Raw genomic sequence first — 23,358 nt, 5'->3', positions numbered from 1 at the left:
TGCATCTAAGTTGGCATCTGAAGTACGTGCACCAAATTTCTGTCAATTCCAACTCAACCCCACTGACACAATGCTGACTGTGAATTACTATCACAGGATTGTCAGCTCAGAGTTATTTAAGCAGCCTAATTACTTTTTGGATGTGCTCAGACCAAAAACCTGTTTAATGTGGCTATATTTATCAATAAAGTGCCCTAATCCTCCACTCAACCTTTGAACTATTATTATTCCATTTACATCCTTTCAGTGTAAAGCCCATTTTCTTCGCTATTTATTTACACTCACTGACTTACATATAAAGCTGTTGTGCTGGGAATGCAAGAACTCTTTTGCTTCCTCCCTTGAGAGATTTTGAATATCGTCAGGTCAGAGAGGGATTAGACTGCTGCTGGGAATAAATAAGATAATTTCAGCACAGGTCAAGTAACAATTACCGACTGGCGAGCTGCGAAAATGAATGGAGCATGACACTTAGGTTTAATGAAGGTGTGTTTCCTGCTTCTTACTGATGGTCATGATGCTCTTTGACCTCTTTGCTCTCTGACCACCCTACCCCCAAGAAACTAGCCTCCCCATCTATCTTCCTTTCTGTCGCATGTGTCATGTATGAGTCTCGTTCAGTCATGTGTGAGATTTATTTAAAATCTGTCAGACTGGCTGATTTCCAGCACAATGAAAAATATTAGATACACAATAATGCCTTATGGCTATGTAATAATACTATGTCAACTCAACAGTATTAAAGAAAAATAATTGGGTGTCTCACATTAATACTGAAAGAATCTAATTTTAAAAACAACCTAAAGGCTGATTGTGAAATAAAGAAATGAGGAAGCTCCATGTAATTGTCAGCAAGACAAGTCTGCTTAAATTCAGATTTCCAGACATGCCTGTTAAGTAATGCCACTGGAGGACATCTGTAGTAATTACAATTGCCTTTATACTTTAATGCCTTTATACTGAACAAAAAGCTTAAAACCTCAGATGTATGCCCATGCAGTCCATAAAAAACCTAGATTACGGATTTGGATAGAAGTAACTCCACCTCCCCATGTAAAACTAATGCAAACCAAATAGTGCTTTAGACAATTTTCCATTCAGACAGCTTTAGACAGCTTTCTATTTATAAGTTGTTATTATTATGTTATGTGTAGCGTTTGCTGATGTTCAAACACTTAAAGGACATTCAAAAATGAGGTTTACAAACACATGCAAGTGAGAACAAGACATGATGATCAGAGCTGTCACAGCAAGTGTGATTGCAACTGAAGGTCAAAGGTCAAGCATGTGTTGTGATTTAGAATTCCATAATTAGGTCTATGTGGCATGTTTTTTTTTTTTCTCACAAGCCGCTCAAAGAACAAATTTGTAGGACAAAAGCAGTGACATTTCTGCACAATATGTTAAACAATGCTTAAAGCATTGTGTAAATTCACCCTTTTATAGTGATACTGGGCCTTTGTATGTTTCTTTTCAAAGGTCAAAAGTTAGTAACTGGTAAGGCGAGAAAGACCTTAGGGCTGTCTTTGTGGTTAATTTCATCTGTATGATTCAGCTGAATAGGAGTCTCTCCAACAGCCTCTCAGAGTGTATTTGTGAAGGCAAATTCATGAAGTGCAGCTCCTCCACCATCACTGTCTTGAGTTATAGAAATGGCATTAGAGGTGTTACGGTTTGTAATTTTCATGGTATGATAACCTAAAGGCTAAGGCTAAAAAATATCTGGTAAGCAGGTGGTGTAGAGAGTAGCTGGTACCATGCTAATCCTATATATAAACGTGTGTGTGTGTGTGTGTGTATATATATATATATATATATATATATATATATATATATATATATATATAAACTATATTATACTATATTATACTATATATATATATATATATATATATATATATATATATATAACTAGTGTGTCAGCATCACTGCTTAGCCAAAGCTAGACACTTGTTTCGTGTATGATAAATTTACACACATGCTAGGAATGGCAGCAATGGCAGAGGCAGCACTGTAACATGTTTACAACAGTAATGGATTACACAGCCAACAGGTTTTCAGTGCAGTCGTGTCCCCTGTAGGGAAAAATAGAGGTTGCAGTAGTGTGACTTAGGGCGAGTCCAGAGGGAGGGGGTTGCAAAATTTTTTTGGCAAGTTTCAGCTGGACACCAAAAAGCTACGGGCCACATTCCATGCTATACAGTGTTATTATGCCACACTTCCTGTTTACACTGTATGTCATAATAATTCACACTCTCCCCATTGAAATACCATTCTGAGATGTCAAAATGTTCTTCAAGGACATCAAGAATATCAAGGATATATAAGGATATATTATGCTGACCATCAAATTTGGTTTAAATATGATGAACCATATGAGAGAAGTGTTAAAAAAAAATTGGTTTATAAGCCTCCCTTCCTGTTGCCAGTTCGTGACGCTATGACAAAAAATCACTATTGCTATGTGTATGTGACCAAATTTGGTATGAATCGGATGAATACTCTAGAAGGAGTATTTAAAAATTTGGTTTATAAGCCACACTTCCTTTTGCCAGTTGGTGACGTTATGACAATGAATCACTGTTGGCATGTGTACGTATCTGTTCACCAACATCTAATATAAATGTGAACTTAATCCCACATTGCATGATCTATAGTGGAATTATGTCACACTACCTTTATGTGTGGTGTAATATGATAATTTATTGCCTCGCCTCGGCAACACCATTAAAGATATCACAAATTCCTTTGCAATTTAGCATCATGGACATCTTTACATCATGCTGACCAAATTTAGTTTGAATCTAATGAATCCCCAAGGAGGAGTATTTACAAGTTTATTACTCTGCAAAACACATAAAATCAAAAATGGCTGACTCCCTGTTGGGCAGAGTTAATGGATGTGATTGTGAAACTTATTTGTCTTAAGAAGACTCATATGCATACAAATTTTGGTACATCTAAGTGAAACTGCATGCTCATACTGAAGAAAAATGTAAAAGGGGGGTGCTATTGAGCCCCGGGGCAAAACCTGAGTCCTATCTTGGGAGGCCCGGATAACCAGCTTTTCTAATGTGTGTACCAAGTTTCATAAGAAAATTTTGAAAAAGACAACAGTGAGTTAATTGTGATATTGTAACAGCTAAAGAAGCCAACATGCTTAATATATTCCTGCTGTTAAGACTTTCATCTAGCTGCATGAACCTTTCACTGCGACGCTTAAAGTGTTGAACAGCAGGGGACCAGAAGATCAGGAAAAAAATGCAAAACTATGTGTCCTTCTTTCAGTTCAGTACAGAAATCAGGTGAAAAATCCCACTGGGTCAAATGGGAATCTCCTGCTGCTTCAGATACACTCAACAGGATTCAAAATATAAAAGGTTTCAGGTAATAAATAAACGATTACCAAGGGCCCTGCAAGATGGAGTGTGGGAAGATGCAATGTGACAGAACAACCTTTTTCATATAAACTTTTCAGGGTTATGGAAATAATAGCATGTGGTGTGCTCCATATTGTGTACACGTACCCCTGACCTGCTGGTGTGGACAGATTGCACGTCCTATCCAGTGTGACCATGGTAATGAATCAAATTCAGCTAGCTACTAAAAAAACATAATAGGTATAATACTGTACACAGAGGTTCAGCTCTGACTTGAGGCCAGGCCACCTGTGTCCAGACCTGATAATACAGCACCCATGCTTCTCTGTATAGCCCTGGGTGGCTTGCAGGTTTGTTCTGTGACTCTGGAAGTTAACTGAGGGAACCTATTACTCTCTCTTTCTCTCATGCCCTTTCTTTCTCCTGCCAATACAGCTGAATTTCCCAGTTGGCCCTGGGGCTACTGGAGCTGGCTCTGCCTGGCTGACGCCCCTGCTCTGTCTGATCTCATATGTGAGCCAAGCTGCTTTTGAAAAAGAACATAAATAGGAGATGCGAAGAGCTACATATGCTGATACATGGTGTGTGTCTAGTAAACGACCTGTAGGTTACACACCAGAGGTGATTTTTGACAAAAGCTGCAGAAGCAGCAAGTGACTTCCAGTCCTGCACATCTGAAATACACATGGGGAGGATCTCATCCACTTAGTTATTCTAAGCTACAGCATCAGAACACAATGTACACAAAGTAGCATGAGTACGGTTGTTACAGTGTCAGAGTTTCAAGGTTTGTGTGTTTGCATTTCCACTGATAACCATCATTTATTCTTACCTGATCAAGTCGCTTACACCAGCGGTTCTAATCTCTTTTGTGTCTGACTGTGGATCCCCAAAAATTTTACAACCCCCCCTCTGGACTCACTAATCATAATCATACTACAGCAAATTCCGGTACTCAGCTTAGGGGTCGCAACTGCACTGAAAACCCTTGGGCTAACCCTAATCCACTACTGTTTTAAACAAGTTACATTGCTACCTCTGCTGTCACTCTTAGCATGTCCATAACTTTATCATACATACAAGCTAGGGAACACACAAAAGAAAATGGCATTGCTGACCAGAACTATACAAAACAAATATCTATGTTTGGCTAAGCAGCACAGCACACTGTCACGCTTGTTCAAATTTTTTATCTATTCTCACAGCCACACTCTCTTTTAACAGCAATGTGATAAATCTGATAATAAATACTGATTTTTATGGCAAAGCCATTAAAAAACAGGACAAGAACAATTAGGGGATCTTTTTATTTCCCTTTGAGGTTTTTTTGGTCATATATACAGCTTGTGTGTTTTTTAATGGTTGATTAAACCATAACATCCCCAAGCATGATGGATATGGTTTGATATTGGGAACAATCCATGTACATAGATAATAACAACAATCAAATCCATTCAACTCCATTCGTTTGCTTAACAATTCTCAAAATGATGTCCTGTATAAAACCGGCCATGTGTCCATAATGTCCATAATATCTACTGATTTCATACTGTGTTTCAGCTAAATACCAGACATGGTAAACAGAAAAGTTTTAACCCTTCCGTTTAAAACAAAAAACAAAAAACCTTACAGTTCCGTCGTCTGTCCTTTTGTGCAATTTGTACTTTGATTGGGCAATGTGTGCTTAGTCTAGCTACTTTTAGTTTTTCCTAAGTTTCTGGGCAGTTTTCTGGAGTAAATTCTCAAAAAAAAATATGAATTATATTTTACACAACAGCTGTTTGTCCTTATTGATAATAATCAATATATAATTGTTGCATCAGTTAATTTTAATCACTGCCTTTTAAATCGATGCATCAATTCAAATCACCCCCACTGAATTCTCAATTTGAATCATTAAGAAACATCTACTTGTGTAAGACACAAATGTTACACAGACTCTCTTACACACACACTCACAAATAGCTTTTGATGAAGTTAATACAGAATCATGTCAGAAGCTCATTTAAAAATAACCTGTAGTTTAAGATTGACTCAGCATGAGTATTTCCCTCTGGGGCAATTTAAGGACAGTCATGGAAATAAAGTTAAGTTCAAGCCATGTTTAATTTGTCTTGCAGCTTGACCTTTTCCCCTGAGTTGGCTGTAATGTGATACTATTTGACACCAAGGGATAAGCTTTGCAAATTGTTTCTCAGTTCTGAAAACAAATGCCAGGGGGGAAATGTCTATGTTGTGTCTTCAATCACAGATCCTGCTTGGATCTCTGACAATGATTCAAAGATTGCCCTTAATAATAAAGCACATGCTGAGTTTTCGCACTTGCGTCCTGTCTTCACTCACCATACTTACCATACAGTTTGCTCCCCCTACTACATGATTCTTCTTTGCAAATCACCCACAACACATCTGCTAACGCCACATACAATTCATCCTATTCATGCAAATTAGCACTATTAATAAATCAGGCCTTGAATGTCAGGGATTCCTTCCCTGAATCATAGTGAGGCTCTTTTCCGTATACTCAGCAACTAAGTTCATTTGCATCCATTAGTTAATTAAAGAAATGTTCCAAGTGGATGGATAATAGGGTGTTTTCTGTCCCACAGCAAAACTACCAGCAGCTCAATGGGGTCATGGAGCATAGCAGCAGGGGCTCGTTCTCAGCAACTGAGTGAAGTCTGGATCAATATCAATCTCTAAACTCGAACAATAAACACACGCTCTGTGTGAGTGGTTTGTCCAGCAAAAGCTCTGCTTCTGCATTGCTGGACAATCAAACCAAGAGGGCTCAGTTGTACCTTTTAGATATTAGATAGCAGATTCTATGGTGATGCACTCAATGCACCAATGTGTCAAGACTGTTCAATGCCTGTCTATGTTGCATAGCCATACTGCATTGCCTTAGTAGACAATTATAATGTTACATGTTATCAAACATCTTTTTAGTAAATTGTATCAAATTTGTATTTTAGAGCATGACAGGGGTTTCATCAAGCAAAGGCAGCAACAATTTCAACTGGCCTAATGCTATTGCTTTTGTTAAAGGTATTATGTCAGGGGTATCCAGGTAATATTTGTGAAGGTCCGGTTACAAAATATTCCTAGTTCCCAGTAAGCAACTAAAGTGACTGAACTGCAACAGCAGTTACCTTTTAATGCTTAACCATTAATGATTAGCTATAAATAAGATACATCAATTCAAAGTAGCTATGTTTTGTATCATAATGACAGTTCACGTTAAAACCTTTGACTAACACCACGTACTCTGAACCCATTAGACCAGCCATGTTGTCACTTCACTAATCAGACCAGAAAGAGTAAATGAATTTTTTTTTAAAAAATGGACTTCTATGAAGGTCTGTGAAAACTCTCCCCTTTCTTGATGAGTGTCCTTCAGCTAAATAGTTTGTGTTTGGCCGTTACAAGTCACAACAGAGGATCTGCTACAGAAATCATCATGGTTCATGTTTTAAAAAACTAGAGTTGCTGAAGTACAGCAATTTGTTTCACACACAGATTGGTTCTTCAATAGCTTTTTTTTCAGTGCTGAATTACCTTTAAGAGACCACTTATATCCAAGTGTTGATTAATATTCATTAAAGTATTAAGTGTGATCATATCCCATAATTTATTTATCCAAATGGAGTGTATAAACATCTAAGAATAGCTTGCTAGCATTGCCATCTATGCCTAATTATTACATGACTGACAGAAGGAGATATTATAGTTTAATCAAGACATCATTTATCATTAATCATTTATCATTAATCATTATTAATTATGTGTCCTCTCTATATTCCTTATACACAAAGCCATTATAAAAAGCTCTGTGTTGTAGAACAGCACAGAACCCAACCAGCCTCCACTGTTTATCCCTGGTAGATTAAGTTACAATTTTTAAGCCTTTCTGAACAAACAGGCATGGAAAAGTATGGCATTCTGCATTAGCGAGCTAGAGAGATTGGAAAAGAGTAATTCTGGAGGTGCTAAACCCCACCGGGAAGCGGACGAAAAGAGACATCAGCCTGCTCAATAAACATTATTGTAACTTCTATCCACAAGTGAATGACAAGCCTTAGGGAGATTAGAGCACTCATATTTCTTCATCTGTCTGTGCTGTAGAGGCTTGGGGACAAACACAAACACACTCACAGGCTATAACAGGCAAGAGTAACCTTTAAAATGTTCTAGGCACTTCAGAAGGGTCATAAACCATGGCCGATTCAAACCAGCTGGCATTGAAAGCTCAGATGGGTGAAATGCTTGAGAGAACTGAGAATTAATCTGGGCTCTTCAAATTAATTTCTCCCAAATGAGAGCAGAAACCTTTTTTTGCATGGCAGAAATTGAGGAGGGAATGATGTCCCACGCTCTCATTCACAGCAACCAAATGCCCTCAGCACCATGGGCAGCAGCCATCACACCACACGCACTGTCGAAGAAGACGAGTAAACAAGAGGTACAGTCAACAAGTAACAAGCAAACAAGAAATGTGATGGCAGGAGGAGGCGGATTGTCAACTGCAGCTGCGGGGAATAAGGGCTGATTAACAAGAAATGAAGATGGTGAAGATGGTGTTTTAAAGGAATCTTACAGCATGTCCAATTTCTAAGCACTCTTTCTTTTTTCATTTAATTTTGTTTCAAATAGCAAACTATTCAGGACTGAAAACCACCACCCTAGAAATGGTTCAATCAGTTTTTCATGTCTTCAGATTTACCTCTGTGTTACATTTACATCAAGTGCAAATTAGATTTTTTTAAACTGTTGAAGTATTTTTACTTCAAATACAGCATTTTGCCACCTCACAGCTCCAAGGTGTCCGGTTCGATCCTGAGCTTAGGTTACTGTCTCTGTGGAGTTTTCTCCTCATATCTGCCTGGGTTTCCTCCTGGTTATCCTGTTTCCTCCTACCACCTACCTAGAAAAACATTCTGGTGGACAGATTGGTGACACAGGCTTGTCCTAGGTGTGTGAGTGGATGGACTACAGTTGCTATAGTGTCACAGTTACTCACAGTGTATAATTGTACAGCTACCTCAGCACTGACATTTCCATATATTAATGTCTACTCTTTTTTAACCTGATCAAGTTCTTTACTCCAGTAGTCCTCACCCCTTTTTTTGTCACAAACCCCTCCCCCTGGACTCCCTCTGAAAACCTTTTGGCTGTGTAATCCACTACTGTTACACTGCTACCTTTATCATACACAACAACTATCAAACACACGGAAGAACATAGCAATGCTGACAGAACTAAACAAAACAACATTTTTTGGCTAAGCAGCGCTGCACACTGTCACAACTTTTATTTGCCTTTGTAAATAAAGCACCCTCTGTGGCATATCTGTGTTGTCACCTGGGTCCTAGCATTGTGTTTACATCAACTGAGCTTCCCATCACTATGAATGCAGTGGCTTCATCATAAGCACCAGATGTAACATGGCATATATAGCTCTCTCTGATTATTTTTACACATGGTCTGTGAAAGAGAATTTGACTTGTCTCATGTGTTCTCAGAGTTCACTTGTTCTGGAAATCTTGAGAAAATGGCTTTTTTTTTTTTTTGCTAAACATCCTCAAGCCAGAAAGAATTTCACCATAATAATCACCTTGACACTCACATTCCAATGCATTTTAAACTGCTGATACAGGAAAATAGCTGGACATGGTAGGAACGGGCTCAAACCCTGTAATGGCTGTAGGTGTAAATCTCACGAAACTGTGAAACTGCTAACATTCAGCCATAAAAGGACGGTTTGATTTATTGCAGGGATAAAACTCATGGGGACTCTGAAAAAAAAATATCAAGACCTCTTGGCTGACTCAGGTGACATTCAGACAGACTATGTTATAAAAACAAGGGGAATTTCAAACACCTATAATGCTGTTGGTTTAGCCTGCAGGCTACATGTGTGAGATTATCTAAATTACTCTTTTAAACCATGAATCCAATTTATAGGCAACATTTCACTGTGATCTACATTACTATAATATATATGTTATATATAAAATTTTTACAGTTACACAACTAAATCAATATCGTAAACCCATTATTTTCTTCATTGATAATAGCATGGCAAGGGTCACCTTTTATCTTTAGACTTAGCCATTTGCTGCACAAGCCAGTTATTGCAAACTACATATCAAGAGTTTTAACAGTGATGGGTAATGTTGTTTCTATGGCAATGACAGTTCAAAATAGACCTCAGGTGAGTGGGAGGAGCTGCACAGAATGGTCTTATTTTCTACTTCTTTCAGTCTAGACACATTCTTAAACAAAGAAAATTGCGGTCATGCAATTTTATGCAATTTCAGACGATCTAGAATTATGGTGGTGACATTCAATCACATATTGACTTGCAAAGATTCTCACAGCCTGAATATGTATATAGTCAGTGTGACAGTCTGCATATCATATGACCTACATGGAGAATCCAGACAAGAATCAAAAAGTAAGACACTCAATGTTATGGACAGAATGTTTTTGTGGACTACAGACCTAATGCTGCATTTTAATGTTTTTCTGTGCTTACGATTTTATTTTTCCATGGTAAGGTTGATATTTGCATGAATTCGCCCTGCAGCTTTTCCAATTTCCTTGCACAGTTGCATAGGGAAACTACACAGAACTGAAACTGTTACAGGCAGTTAAATCAGCTCTTAAACCTTTTGCACAAAAAGTATGGGAAAGTAAAAACTGAGAATTGAAAGTTTCAGAGGAAAACTTTTCAGTCAAAGAATGTTCTGAACAAATTCACTTTGACCTGCAAGAACAATGGCAGATTCCCACATGGTTCCCAGCTTGTGCTAATGTCTCTAATTACACAGACATGGAGGTTCAATATGACAGGCATCAGAAATAATTAGCTCTTAAGATGCATTCATGATGTAACAAAACACATCTGAAAATTGTACTAAATAAAATGCTACACTACATACTAAATTAAATACTAAAGTATAAGGTGTTAAAATATACAATATTATTATTATTCGCACAAATATGAATAGGTTATGGGAAATTATAAGTGGACAAAATGTATATATTTGAAATATCACAGTATCGCAATACATCATGGTATAACATGATGTTCTCTCAGTTTTAAAAGGACTATATTTTTTTTTGACTTAACTCATCATTTATCTTAACTTCTAAATCCAAGCAAATCATGCCAAAACATAATTAACACTGCTTCATCATTAGTTACAAAATGACAATAAATAAATTACAATGGTTAGCTCGCCATAATTGATCCAAATCTGTTCCATTTTTCTCTCAAGAAGTTAATAAGACAAAAAATGCTTGTCATAAAGAAGAAACTGCAAAGTTTTCTGTCCTGAAAAAAAGACTGTTCCAAACTGACGCTGGAGACTCCTTCCATAAATGTTAAAAAAATGTCTCCTTTCATATGCACAGTAGTATCTTTGTTACCTTTTGCACAAAAAGTATGGGAAAGTAAGAACTGTGAATTGAAAGTTTCACAGGAATACTTTTCAGTCAAAGAATGTTCTGAACAAATTCACTTTGACCTGCAAGAACAATTGCAGATTCCCACATGGTTCCCAGCTCGTGCTAATGTCTCTAATTAAACAGACATGGAGTTTCAGTATGACAGGAATCAGAAATAATTAGCTCTTAAGATACATTCATGATGTAACTTAAAACATATCTGAAAATTGTACTGTAAATATCCAGAATCTCTGACTATGTCACATATAAATACTAAAGTATAAAGTGTTAAAAGATACAATCTTATAACATAAAAATGTTTGCTTGCATGGACACATGATTTACTATTTTTCTTTTGCAAGACTATTTGCAATAATAAGTACATGGTAGTCAGTTTTGTCATAGTATAGAGGTAAAAAATTTCACTATTTACAAAAGCAGCTGACAAACTGAAAAAGAAACACAGATATCACAGCATTGTTGAATTCTTCATTAGATTCATTTTCTGTAACAGTAGCTCTGACAGTAGTTCCAAATGCAAGTATTAGATTAACACGCTCGTTCTAATACGTTATTGTTATTTCTATAGCTCTATATAATTTCTATAACAGATCATTCACAGGGACTTATATAGAGGATCTATATAATCTAACACTAATAATAGAAAAATTAAAAAATGTGTTGTTACTTAACAAAGTATAATCATATTGTTAAATTTTCTGGGAGGAGATGTTTATTTAACAGTTATGGTACAACTTTCCAGTGTCAGCACTTTATAACGGTTGGCAAGTTTTCTGCTATGGGAAAGTCTCTCCACAGAAGATTTCATTTTTATTGTCTTACCTTCAAGAGAGAGAGAGAGATGCTGGTGAGGGGGCAACTGTTTATAGCTGCTGTAACGCAAGTAATAACAGGAACTACTTGTTTTGCAGATGTTCCATAATGCTAAATGTAACTATAAAGATATCAAAAGTACTTACTTATTGTGCTCTTTAATAAAGCAATTACTTATGGTTCCTATGTGTTAATTACAGAGCTTGTGTAATGTAATATACTGAACTTCTTTATTAACCCAACACAACTCGGACCATGCAGCATTATTGAGCTTCACTGACTGCATTATATGATGTTCAACTTCTGTATATTCAAGCAACCTTCAACTGTTTGCCAGCCATTAGGGAAAGCATGGAGCAGATGCTTTTTGTAGAGAAGCATTGGAGGAGGACTCTAACAAGCCTCCGATGAGCTCATTAGGGCTGTGTGCCAGTGCCGTCTCCTAACAACCGATGGTGTCCCTGGCCCGCCTCTGCCTCTGCCTGCTTCTGACATAGTGCGAACCAGCTGGGGCGGCAATCCCAGATAGACTTCCCATGGCACATAAATACAGAGGCATCCTCAGTCAGTGCAGTGTGTGATGTAGCACCCTTGGCAATTCTGTACTGGACTTATCTCTCCTCTGATCAGATGCTGTCTCTGAACTAAGAGTTAATTGTATACACTGATAGTATGGTAACCATAAAACCAAATACCACCGTTTTTGTTATATTAAGGTAGACTTATGCAATAAAACTATTTTTTTGACAGTAAATTACAGAACACTGCATTAGTCGCCCAAGTATGAATAGGATATGGGAAATTAGCAGGGGACAGAATGTATATGTTCGAACTATCACAGTATCGTAACACATCATGGTAAAATATGATGTTCTTTTAAAAGGACCATCTTTGACTTAACTTGGCATTTATATTAACCTCTAATTCCAAGCCAATCACTCCAAAACTTATTTAACACTGCTTCATCACAATAAATATCAATGATTAGCTCACTGTAATCGATCTAAATCTGTTCCATTTTTCTCTCTCAAGAGCTTAATACGGAAATAATATCTTTGTTAAATAATAATTTTTTAATCCCTTTATTATTAGTCTTAGATAATGTGTAGTGTCCGCCCATACATTTCCCTGTGAATGAGCTGTTACTATGGAAATTATAACATATTAGAATTCGTGCATTAATATAAACGTGTGGTTCAAATTGCAGGCAGCGTTAGTGTCAAAGCCACTGTTATAACACCTTCTGACCAATCATGATAAATTCATAGCGCTGTGGTGTACGTATTAATATTTCAGTTAATAAGTGTACATAACATAATCGTAATCAGGTAATCACTGTTATTTACTGCCATTTTATAACTAATGATGAAGTAGTGTTAATTAAGTTTTGGAGTGATTGGCTTGGAATTAGAGGTTAAATAAATGGCAAGTTAAGTCAAAGATGGTCCTTTTAAAACTGAAAGAACATCATATTTTACCATGATGTGTTACAGTGCTGTGATAGTTCGAACATATACATTCTGTCCACTGCTAACCATAGTTCTATATCAACCCTAGACATACTTTGGGTTTAAATGAATACACCGCTGTTCTGCACCTTGTTCACCCGCTTGTCTATCATGTGTCATGCTGATACTGAAATGCACATAAGGATGCATTCAATTGCACAGTCAGAAGGAGAGAAGAACAGAAGCATGATTATTCATAAAGAGATGAAAATAGCTGAATTAATCAGCAGCTTCAAACAAAAGGTTCTTAAGACCGACATTGTTCTTCATCACAGCTGTGTTTTTGAAAGGTCACTAACAAAAGTGATTACAGCACGGAGAATGAGCAGCAGGACAAAAACAAATTGCCTCTGGCCACACACATTCTGCGCTGTAATTAAACTCTAGCCCAAACTAAGTAGTAACCCTGTTACACAATATTCCATAAAACCAAATAAACTATGCACAATAATTCTTAGAAAAAAGCTGTGCTCATATAGCCACTGTAATCCTGCACAATCACTTACACAACTCTAACCCTTAGCTGAGTCTCAAATAAACCAGAAGACTGCTAGACCATTCTCCAGTAGAGAGCGCATTCGGAAAAGCATTCATTTTTCGGAGACGGTATTTTTTACGCATATGATTATGATCAGAAATTAGTCATGGTCAAAAGCCATGCAATTTCTGCATAGCTGTAAGACAGACTCACACAGTGAGCCAGTGAGGCAAGAGGGACGTGAAAACAACAGCAGAGGTAAAAGGCAGATTGGGTCATACGCATTAAAATCTGCCCTGTTCTTGTAGGCTGGGTGAAGTACCGGTCAACTACTGTGCCACAGGGAGCAACTGAAGGGCATGCGGTGTAAAATTAATGCAAATTAATGTTTAGGGAGTTTTTGCACACAGAATTGCTTCACTATGTAGTGAACTTAAGTAAAACATGAATGGACTGTTTCCCTGTTCATGTGTAAGGTCACATGTGCAAAGTTTTCAGCAGGAATAAAAAGTAACTTGCAGTTTTCACACCTATTTGTCTGAACTGAAAGAATACCAATAAAACCTTTTCATTCATTGGTCAGAAAGGTAAACAAAGTTTTACCAAGTGTCTGTAGAAATCACAAAATCACCACAATCAATACGGACCCGCCACTCAATACATTACTAGATAATTATATAAATAACTAGTTTAAAACATTTTGTGTATAGCATCCAGGGTTTATTTTTGTCTTTGTCTTTGAGATTTTATCTTGTCGGCCCAAATCTCCACACATGGCATTTCCTAAGCTCTACAGCTCTATGCTCTGGCCCTGGCTCAGTCAGCCTTGCAGCTCAGATTGGCAGCCCACATCTCCGAAGTACTGCAATCCAAAATACCCAGTTTGGTTTACCTGCATTTGGGTTGATTCAGACTCGAATACTTTCTCACAGAGTTCACTTGGAAGCAGGTTTTACTTTCGATCAGCAGCTAAATGTGATTACTATGTTCTCAGCTGCCTATAACACCACATAAACAAATAAATGTCAGGTTTTATAGAATGTTCAGGTACTGATGAGCTTTCCAGCAGAGTAGCATTAAAATGAACCCTCTGGCCATGCATAATGTATCGTAATAAATAAAACCCAATATAAATGTCTTAAATAAATGCGAATGAGTATAAAATGAGTAATTGTTTTCCAATAGCTCATAAGCAATTGACCAACCATCACAACGGCCTCATCTGCTCACAAAGGTGTGTATATTCCCATCAGTCATTTCAGGCTGTGATCTTTAAAATGGCATTCCGTCACGTCTCAGCAGACAGACAGTCTCCCTTTTGTTGGCACAAATATTAAATATTGCTGTCATCACTCTCCATTTGGCGCAGAAGTGTGAAACGCTTGGCTGGAGGGTGCAGCGGAAATATGGTCATCATTGCCATTCCAGCTACACCTGTCAAGAGCTGATGGACCTGCTATCATCAGAGGAAAATCATCGGTCACGGAGGGAAATTGGATGTGAGCCACAGGATGACAGAAATCGAAAAAGGTTAAATAAGTGCGACTGGTTTGAAAAGCTCCAACCACTGAAGCTGTGAATGAGATGTTAATCCTGTTAATCGTCACTTTTCTTGTTGACATTTAGATTTTGTGCTTGTGCATGTTTTAGAATATAGATGTAGATGTATTCAGTTAACCTACGTTCAAGCCAACAAGAGGAATCTGGGTCACAGTGGACGATAATCCATCTTTAAACTCATCCTATTATGCATTCATGAAGATGCATACTGGTAGACTTCACTGAACTCACCCCAAATACAGCCACCTTTAAAACCAAAGAAACAGAAAGAGAGAGAGTGGGGGGGGGGGGGGGGGGGGGGGGGGGGGGGAGAGGACAGTGAGAGAGACAGACAGGGAGAATGAGAGATAGAGACAGGGGGAGAGAGACAGGGATGGGGAAAGTGGGAGAGAGAAAGAGAGTGAGGAGTGAGAGAGACACAGAGAGAGTGACAATGACACACACTCACATAGAGAGAGAGAGAGAGAGAGAGAGAGAGAGACAGAGAGAGAGAGAGAATGCAGGAATTTAGGAACAAATCCATTCTGTGGTATAATGAAAGAAACCTCCCACACACACACACACACACACACACACACACACACACACACACACACAGTATATACACTCTGTTACCAGTTTATGACGTACACCTACAGTACAGTATCCACCTTCCACAACGTAACTGAAGCCCATCTGTTTGTCGTGCGTAATTTGTCAACCATTCCTGTTCATTGTTGGAGAGACCACCACAGCACCACAAAACCACAGTACCACCGCACCACCACTGAGCATATATTATTTGGGCAGCTGATCATTCTCAGCACAGCTGTGACACTGACACGGCGGTGTCATGTTAGTGGGTGTTGAGGTGGCACATGTGTGGGGGTTTTAAACACCTCAGTGTCACTGCTGGATTGAGAAACTGTCCATCAGCCAAAAATATCCAGTCAACAGCAGAGCTGCGGAGTGTGGACGGGAAAGTGATGGTGATGAAGAGCTAGAGGATGATGAACACTAAAAATGAGCTGTAATGCACAACAAAAGTCAACAAGAAAAGTTATCATTATTATTATTATTATTATTATTATTATTATTAATGCCAGTGCATTTGCTTTTGTTCTCTATAGTCTGTTACCAATTTTAAACTCTCTATCTTATATATCCTCAATACAGCATTGGGATAAGAGCTAAGAGATACAGAGGCAGAGTGATACAGTGAGAAGAAAAGAGAGAAGGGGGGAAGATAGAGGGAGAGAGTGGGATATACTGTAGATAGACAAAAATAATATTGATTTTGCTCCATGGTACTGATATGATATTTTTCACATTATTACACCTCTATGTTTATTTTTTATGACTCCTGAATATCATGTCTGGCAATATAGTGCAACATACAGACCTGCCAATAAACCTAGAGAAAGAGGGAGGAAAAAGCAATTTTGTGAGAACCTGGCAAAAAATGTGCGAAAAGTGTGAAAATGAAAACTTCTACAGTGCTTCATCTCAGCACAACATGATGGCTACAGTTTATCGAAGGCAACAACAATAAAATGTCACCAACAGGCAAAGTCGTGAAGTGCACCTGGAGATAAAACATCTATGAAGAACATACTATCAGCATGTCATGTGATATCTCTGCATAGAACAAACAAACAAACAAACAAACAAACCTCTTGCAGATTTTCAGCATTTTGACCAAGCCATGCAAAACCCCACAATCACCATTTAAAGAGTGCAGGTAAATATTTATTTAGACAAGGCTGCCAAATAATGATGAAGCTACCAATTTGAGTTCAAGTCAACAATGCGTCAGTGTTTACACACAATCTATATAAAACCTTTACACCAACTGAACATAAATAATGAATAATAAACTTAATCTATCAATTAAAATTAAGGCTATTTTTCACAAAAAGAAAAAAGAAAACCTGGCTGACCTGCAGTGTAGGTGCTATAAATAATGCTCATGATAGGAAAAAAAAACAAAAAACAACAATAAAAAATAAAACTTGAAGTTTAATATATAAGTTACATTTCAAGCTATTTCTAAAAATATATAATCTAAACCAAATAATATAAAAATAGAAAAAATAAAATAAAATAACAAATAAATAATAATCAAGCTTGGCTGACCAACAATGTAGGTGATATAAATTTACACATTATAGGCAAAGCAAAATAAATGTAAAAATAATTTAATTTAAATTTAATATCAGACAATTTCACAACAAATATAAAGAAAAATACATTTAAAAACCTTGCTGACAAACTGTTTAGGTGTTATAAATATGCCCATCAGAGGAATAGATTATTTACTATTTTTTAAATAATTTTTTTAAATTTAAAAAAATAAAATAAATAAAATAAAACCCTGTCTGGCAAACTCACCTAGCTCGAGCTCAACCAGGCTGAGGCTCTCTCTCTCTCTCTCTCTCTCTCTCTCTCAGCCTGTATTGTGGTATATTTACATTACAAACACTTAGAAATATTTTTACAATTAAAATTCTTTACCTTCAGGCCATAGGATTTGAGCAGGAGTGACCAGTCCTGCCCCGAGGGTCTCGGGTTTACAGTCCTGTCGTTTATATTCGGAGCTTCTCAGCGTCCAGGGTCCTTAATTCCCACCGTCTGCCCATTCTCATTCTCACAAGCGGTAATAACTGTTTCCTGCAGCACTCACAACGTTATCGTCTGGAAAAAAACAGACGGTAAAACATTATCTTGTTGCTAACACAAGCTGTATCTCGAGATGAACTCTGCCTGAGCCGCCTCTCAACTTCTGACTGAAACTAGTGGCGCGAAAATAACCGCCGCGCGCCTCGTGCCGCGCGCTCAAATACTGAAGCAGCGCTCGCGCAATAGAAAAGGGGCGGGGCTTTGAAATCCTCCCCACACTCCACTGAAAGATAGCTGAATATACAGTTATTAATCTAAAAATCTAAAAAAAATAGTCTATTATTTGAATATTAAACACCTTTCAGATGAACACTGCAATATTTCATTCAGAATGAGATTTTAGTTCTGATTCTGTTTTGATTTTGTACTAGAAATTGTTTCACAAATCTAGGAAAAACCTGCCTATAGGTAGTGCGGTGTCCAGGTTCTTATACAAGGGGTGCTATTAATTAAAGAAAAACTCCATCTTGGATGAATTGAATTAAATATTAATCTTTATAAGTAACAGGTCTTCAAGATATATTTTGTAGTGAAATCCAGAACTGACTTTTTAGTGTAAACTTTTATCATCATGTTGATCTGTTTTCATTTTTTAGCACGTTTCCCTCACACCTCTGGGGTTGGGGGGTTGATTCCAGCCTTCGCCTTGTGTGCCCAGGGTTTGCGTGTTCTCCCCACGCTTCGGGGGTTTCCTCCGGGTACTCTGGTTTCCTCCCCCAATACAAAGACATGCGCTGTAGGCTGATTGGCATCTCTAAATTGTCCAGAGTGTGTGTGATTGTGTCCTGTTGTGCACCCCGTCCAGAGTGTCCCCTGCCTTGTGCCCCAAGCTCCCTGGGATAGGCTCCAGGCTCCTTGTGTAGGATAAGTGGTACAGAGAATGGATGGATACCACAAACCGTTTTGATGTGGTGATGGTGTTGCAACAGCTACAAGCAGATGATGGTGCCAATGGGATTTAGACCTCACTTTGTCTCTACCTAAACCAACTGCTTCAGTGGCGTTTTAGTTCTTTAGTCTGTCTCTCTCTCACCTCCTCATCTGTACACTCTGCTCAGCTTCCAAAGCTTCAACTTCCATCCTAATACTGATATCAACAACGTCATGCTTGTCACTTCATAGATCACTAACTAGCTGTATGTCCCCCTGTGACATCAGCAAACAACTTCTCACAGGACATTACAAAATACAGCACCAAAATCTCTAGGCACATCACCAATAATTCAGTATAAACATATTGTGTTTTTCATGGTGAAGGTATTCTTTAACTATAGGACAAACTTGCATTTGCAGAATATGTGATTTGTTTGGATGAATTCATCGCCCTCCTTCCGTGTCGGTGTTGGCCCATTGCTCATTTGCTATCTGGGTGGGAGAGGAAAACATTTCTTCTGAATCAGCAATGACACCCTTCTGTAGGTAGACCTGTCCTATATAGAACAAAACATGAAAACCAGGATAATGAACACTCTTTACTGTCAGCATTTAAATGGGTCATTCCTCATGTGCAGTGCCTTTCAGACCTCAAGAAATTTTTTAAAAACTTGCCAATGTCATTATGGTGTAAGAGTGTAATCTGAATTTATTGATTCATTCACTCGTTTTCAGTAAGCGCTTTATCCTGGTCAGTGTTGAACACTGGACACAAAGCTGTAATACACCCTGAGCGGGAAACTAGTCCATCACAGGGCACCATGCACACAGACAATTACATACCATGACGTCTTGGGCAGCCTTAGTTTCTGGCTGTAGCTGCAGGCCTCTGGAAACAGATAACACTTGTATGTATTGTTGTCAGATGGGTGCATTTGGGGGATAATTAAGTGGCAGCACCACTGAAGCATATTCATATTGATTACTATACACCTCCTAACCTTACAAGATAAAACCCAAAGAGGAACAGGAGAAAATTCAATACAAACCCAGTTTTCACAGAACATAGCATATGGGGATTACTGAGACACCATGCCTTTATTCTTTAACCCTTTGTTGTTATCTTTTGCAATTAATATTCAGCCCGCTGTATGCCAGCAGTTCATTCTGATATTCTGAGTCATGTATCCATCACTCTGTACTGTACATAATTTTGTATTAAATCCCCTTAATGAGATTTTAAGTGATAATAGATCCACCCATTGTAAAGGAAATTAGCCAAAAAAATTGTGTGACCAACAAGGACTTGATTTGTTATTCAATAAGGCGGCTGGCAATAGACAGCCATCAAAGCCATTACAGCACGGCAAGCAATATCCAAATGATAAAAACACAGGTCTCCAGGGACAAGTATTCATTTCCTTTCTTGTGCGGCCCTAGCGGTAACATTTTTCATCCCACTACCGCTGGAACATGAGTGCACCAACTCTTTCGATGGTCAGCTCTTTGCTGATTTGTCCTCTCCTGAGGTAGTTTGAATGAGGAATAAAATAACCATAAAGATTAACCTTGTAGACTGTCTAATTAAAAGACAAATGAGAACCTTGTCAGCAGCTAAAAATGTTCAAGGTTGTGTGGTTAAAAAGCACCAAACTTACAGTGTAGACAGACCTTGTCAAAGTACTATGCTAATTTTATGTTAATTCATCCCATAAGGAAATGCATTTTGTTGGAGCACATCCTCCAGTGAGTGCCTTTGTGTCAACAGAGGTTGGATGACTGATATTGTTGGAATTAGTAACACCTCGTGTCATGATGACCATATAAAGGCTCAACCATGAACAGTGAACCATCTGACCAATAAGGCTTCAGCAACGCTCTGTCCCAAATGCTAGAATTGATGTTAGTGTTCTTACTAGGACACCAGCCAGTATTGAGAAACATCCCAACTGTTAGGTCAAATCTGTTCTAACAACCTTGAAAGTTGGACGGTGTGTACCCCTTCGGGGATGGAGACTTTGTCAGGGTGAAGAGGCTTGTGTTATTACAGGGAGCTTAATTCTTCCAGTAGGGCCACCCTTGGTGAACCAATATGCGGGGAGAGGTCAGAGCGATCCTAATGATCTCCATGAAAGGTACAAAAAAGAATAAGTGTACCTTGCCTGGATTAGAGTTATGCTGAAGCCAGGCCTGGCATATCAATGGCCACTGGAACCAATGATAGACGACAAAGTTCTGACAGTTTTTGATTAAAACTGGATGGAAAATGCAAACTAGATGGTATGTAGTCCAGTAATTCAGCTCAAGAACTCAAGTTATAAATGACAAATGGCTACTGCACTTTTGTTTGATATTAATGTTAACAGCTTTAACTTTTATTATGTTTCTCCTTTGCCTACTGATTTATGCATGTATCTTGCACACTAATGCCAATCAGTGTATTAGACAGCAAACCTGTCCATACTCATCATTTGTACTGTGGCTACGCACATTTCCAGGTGCTGGAAATGTGATTTCAACTGGAGCAATATGCTGTATATGAACATCTGTTCTATGTGTACAAAGCCATTAAAGACATTGGTAAATTAATGCTGAGGCCATTAAACTTTCTCCTTTCTAACTTGCCAAAGAAATATAAAATGAAAAATCTACTCCCACACAATTTCCACTGGTGGTCTGATTTATAATTTTTAATGATAAATTTGTTAAACTAACATAAAAAAAATATGAGTGAGTCTGTTTCTGTACTTTTACAATTCATTTTTTAATGAAAATCTCTCCTTGCTATTTCAACCATTTCTATATTTCTCCATGATCATATTATTTGTAAAGTCATAATGTGACCTTTTAGCATTTAGCATTAATGAGTTGATCTAAATTCCTTTAACAGATGTGAGAGCACGAATGAGATCTAATACCATCACTGTAATATATCTGCTGAAACATACACTTGTTACTATAATATTGTGTCAGCTAGCTATAGCATTCACCTAGTTTAACAGAAATAAAGCTGTTGTTAGCTAGCACAATAATACATCTAATGACAAAACCTATAGTTGAATGATTATTTAAAACTCGCACAATATAAACTGCCAAGATAAATACAACAAATACATAGCAACAGCTTTATTCCAAATATCTCAGTTGTAAACTGTAATCTGTTGGTATCATCAGAATTGTTATCATGGTGAAAGAGGCACTAATTTCCTATCATTTTATTTAAGGCAGACATCTTTTTTGTTTTAAGATTGAAGAATTTGAAGCTATACTATTTTATTTAGATTAATAATTGCCCTTTTTTTAGTAAAGAATTTGGGTACTTTTTAACCTCTGCCTACATATAGCATATTTATGAAAAAGTAGTGATATACAGTATTTATGCAGTATAAGAGGGATGAAACATTTTCTTTTAAGAACTGTTCTTTCAAACACTAGCTTTTGGGATACAACCCAATTTTAAATAACAAAAAAACAGAGTAGTGATGATGGAAATGTGTTAAGCCACAGTGTTTCTTTATAGACTCAGACATTAAAAGATATCTATTCATTAGCATTTCTACGGTTGAATTCACTCCATCCCTAACTTTAACAATACGTTTATGGCCATGTACTTATAACAGAAATAGGCTTCATTAAACTCTCATCAAATTCAATGTTCCATGCAAAAGCTGGTATTGCCCAGTTAGCATTGTGGAAATTACATTGTGCTAATTATTGGATACTATCATTCTTTTTTTTTTATTGGAATTTTGTTTGAACACAGTGAATAGTCGATCTGCTGTAACGGGAATACCAATTAAGTTGTCATTTTAAGTTTAAAGGTTAGGTTATTATAATAGGAAAATTAATGAGATCGTTAGGTCCTAAGTGTTTGCTTCATTCTGATAGCTGTTGAAAGATTAATTACAGTCTTGCTTGTTTTTAAAAATTTGGAGTCCAATACCCAAGGTATAAAATTGCAATGTGGAGAAAGTGCGATTTTTTTTTCTTTCATACATTATAGTGTCAGGGGAAAGGCTCATATCTTAATTATATCTATTCTCATGGCAGACACATTTGAGGCAGAGAAGCAAATTTTAACAAATTTTCCTGAATTGTGACAGGATTTGATGACCTGTCAGCTATGACTAAAAAATCTTACTTCATCTGGACTTCATTGTAAAACAGTGCCATATGCTGACCATATGCTTAGATAGTTATACTATACTATTTGCTCTTAGAGGTTGAAATACAGTCTCTCCAACAATCTTTTATAGGCTTTACCTGAAGAGTACATTGCTGAGCTGTGCTGCTGTAGTCTTTCCCATGATAATACGTCTGTCCAAAAGATGTATAACATTCTTTTATACATTTCATTGCTTTTTTCCCTGCTTCCAAGCAGCCAGGAAATACCTCATGGTTAACTTCTTGCTCTATTTCTGCAATGAACTTTATTAAAATCTGAAGAACGCGCTGCAGAGATAATCAGGCTTGGAACATGGTGCTGGAAATGTGATTTCAACTGGAGTGTTATGTTGTTTATGGATGATGGGCTTTATATCAAGAACATTGGTAAATTAGTAGTGATGCCATTCATCATTCTTCTTTCTGAAATGCCAAATAAATATAAAATGAG

General features: G+C 37.5%; 1 protein-coding gene and 1 long non-coding RNA gene across 2 annotated transcripts in view; one reads left to right on the top strand and one right to left on the bottom strand.

Moving 5' to 3' along the window:
- drd2b (dopamine receptor D2b) overlaps positions 1-18,010 on the bottom strand; it is a 43,906-nt gene extending 25,896 nt beyond the window's left edge. Inside the window, exon 1 of the mRNA XM_026922535.3 lies at positions 17,706-18,010. The gene's annotated coding sequence lies outside the window, so the exon portion shown is untranslated. The remainder of the gene's footprint in view (positions 1-17,705) is intronic.
- Positions 1-23,358, top strand: part of LOC128317613 (uncharacterized) — an 81,637-nt gene that overhangs the window by 37,860 nt on the left and 20,419 nt on the right. The gene's annotated exons all lie outside the window — the stretch shown is intronic.

Source organism: Pangasianodon hypophthalmus, chromosome 27 (genome assembly GCF_027358585.1).
Source record: "Pangasianodon hypophthalmus isolate fPanHyp1 chromosome 27, fPanHyp1.pri, whole genome shotgun sequence".
In the NCBI taxonomy this organism is placed as follows: domain Eukaryota; kingdom Metazoa; phylum Chordata; class Actinopteri; order Siluriformes; family Pangasiidae; genus Pangasianodon; species Pangasianodon hypophthalmus.
This window is presented reverse-complemented; position numbering and strand designations above follow the sequence as displayed.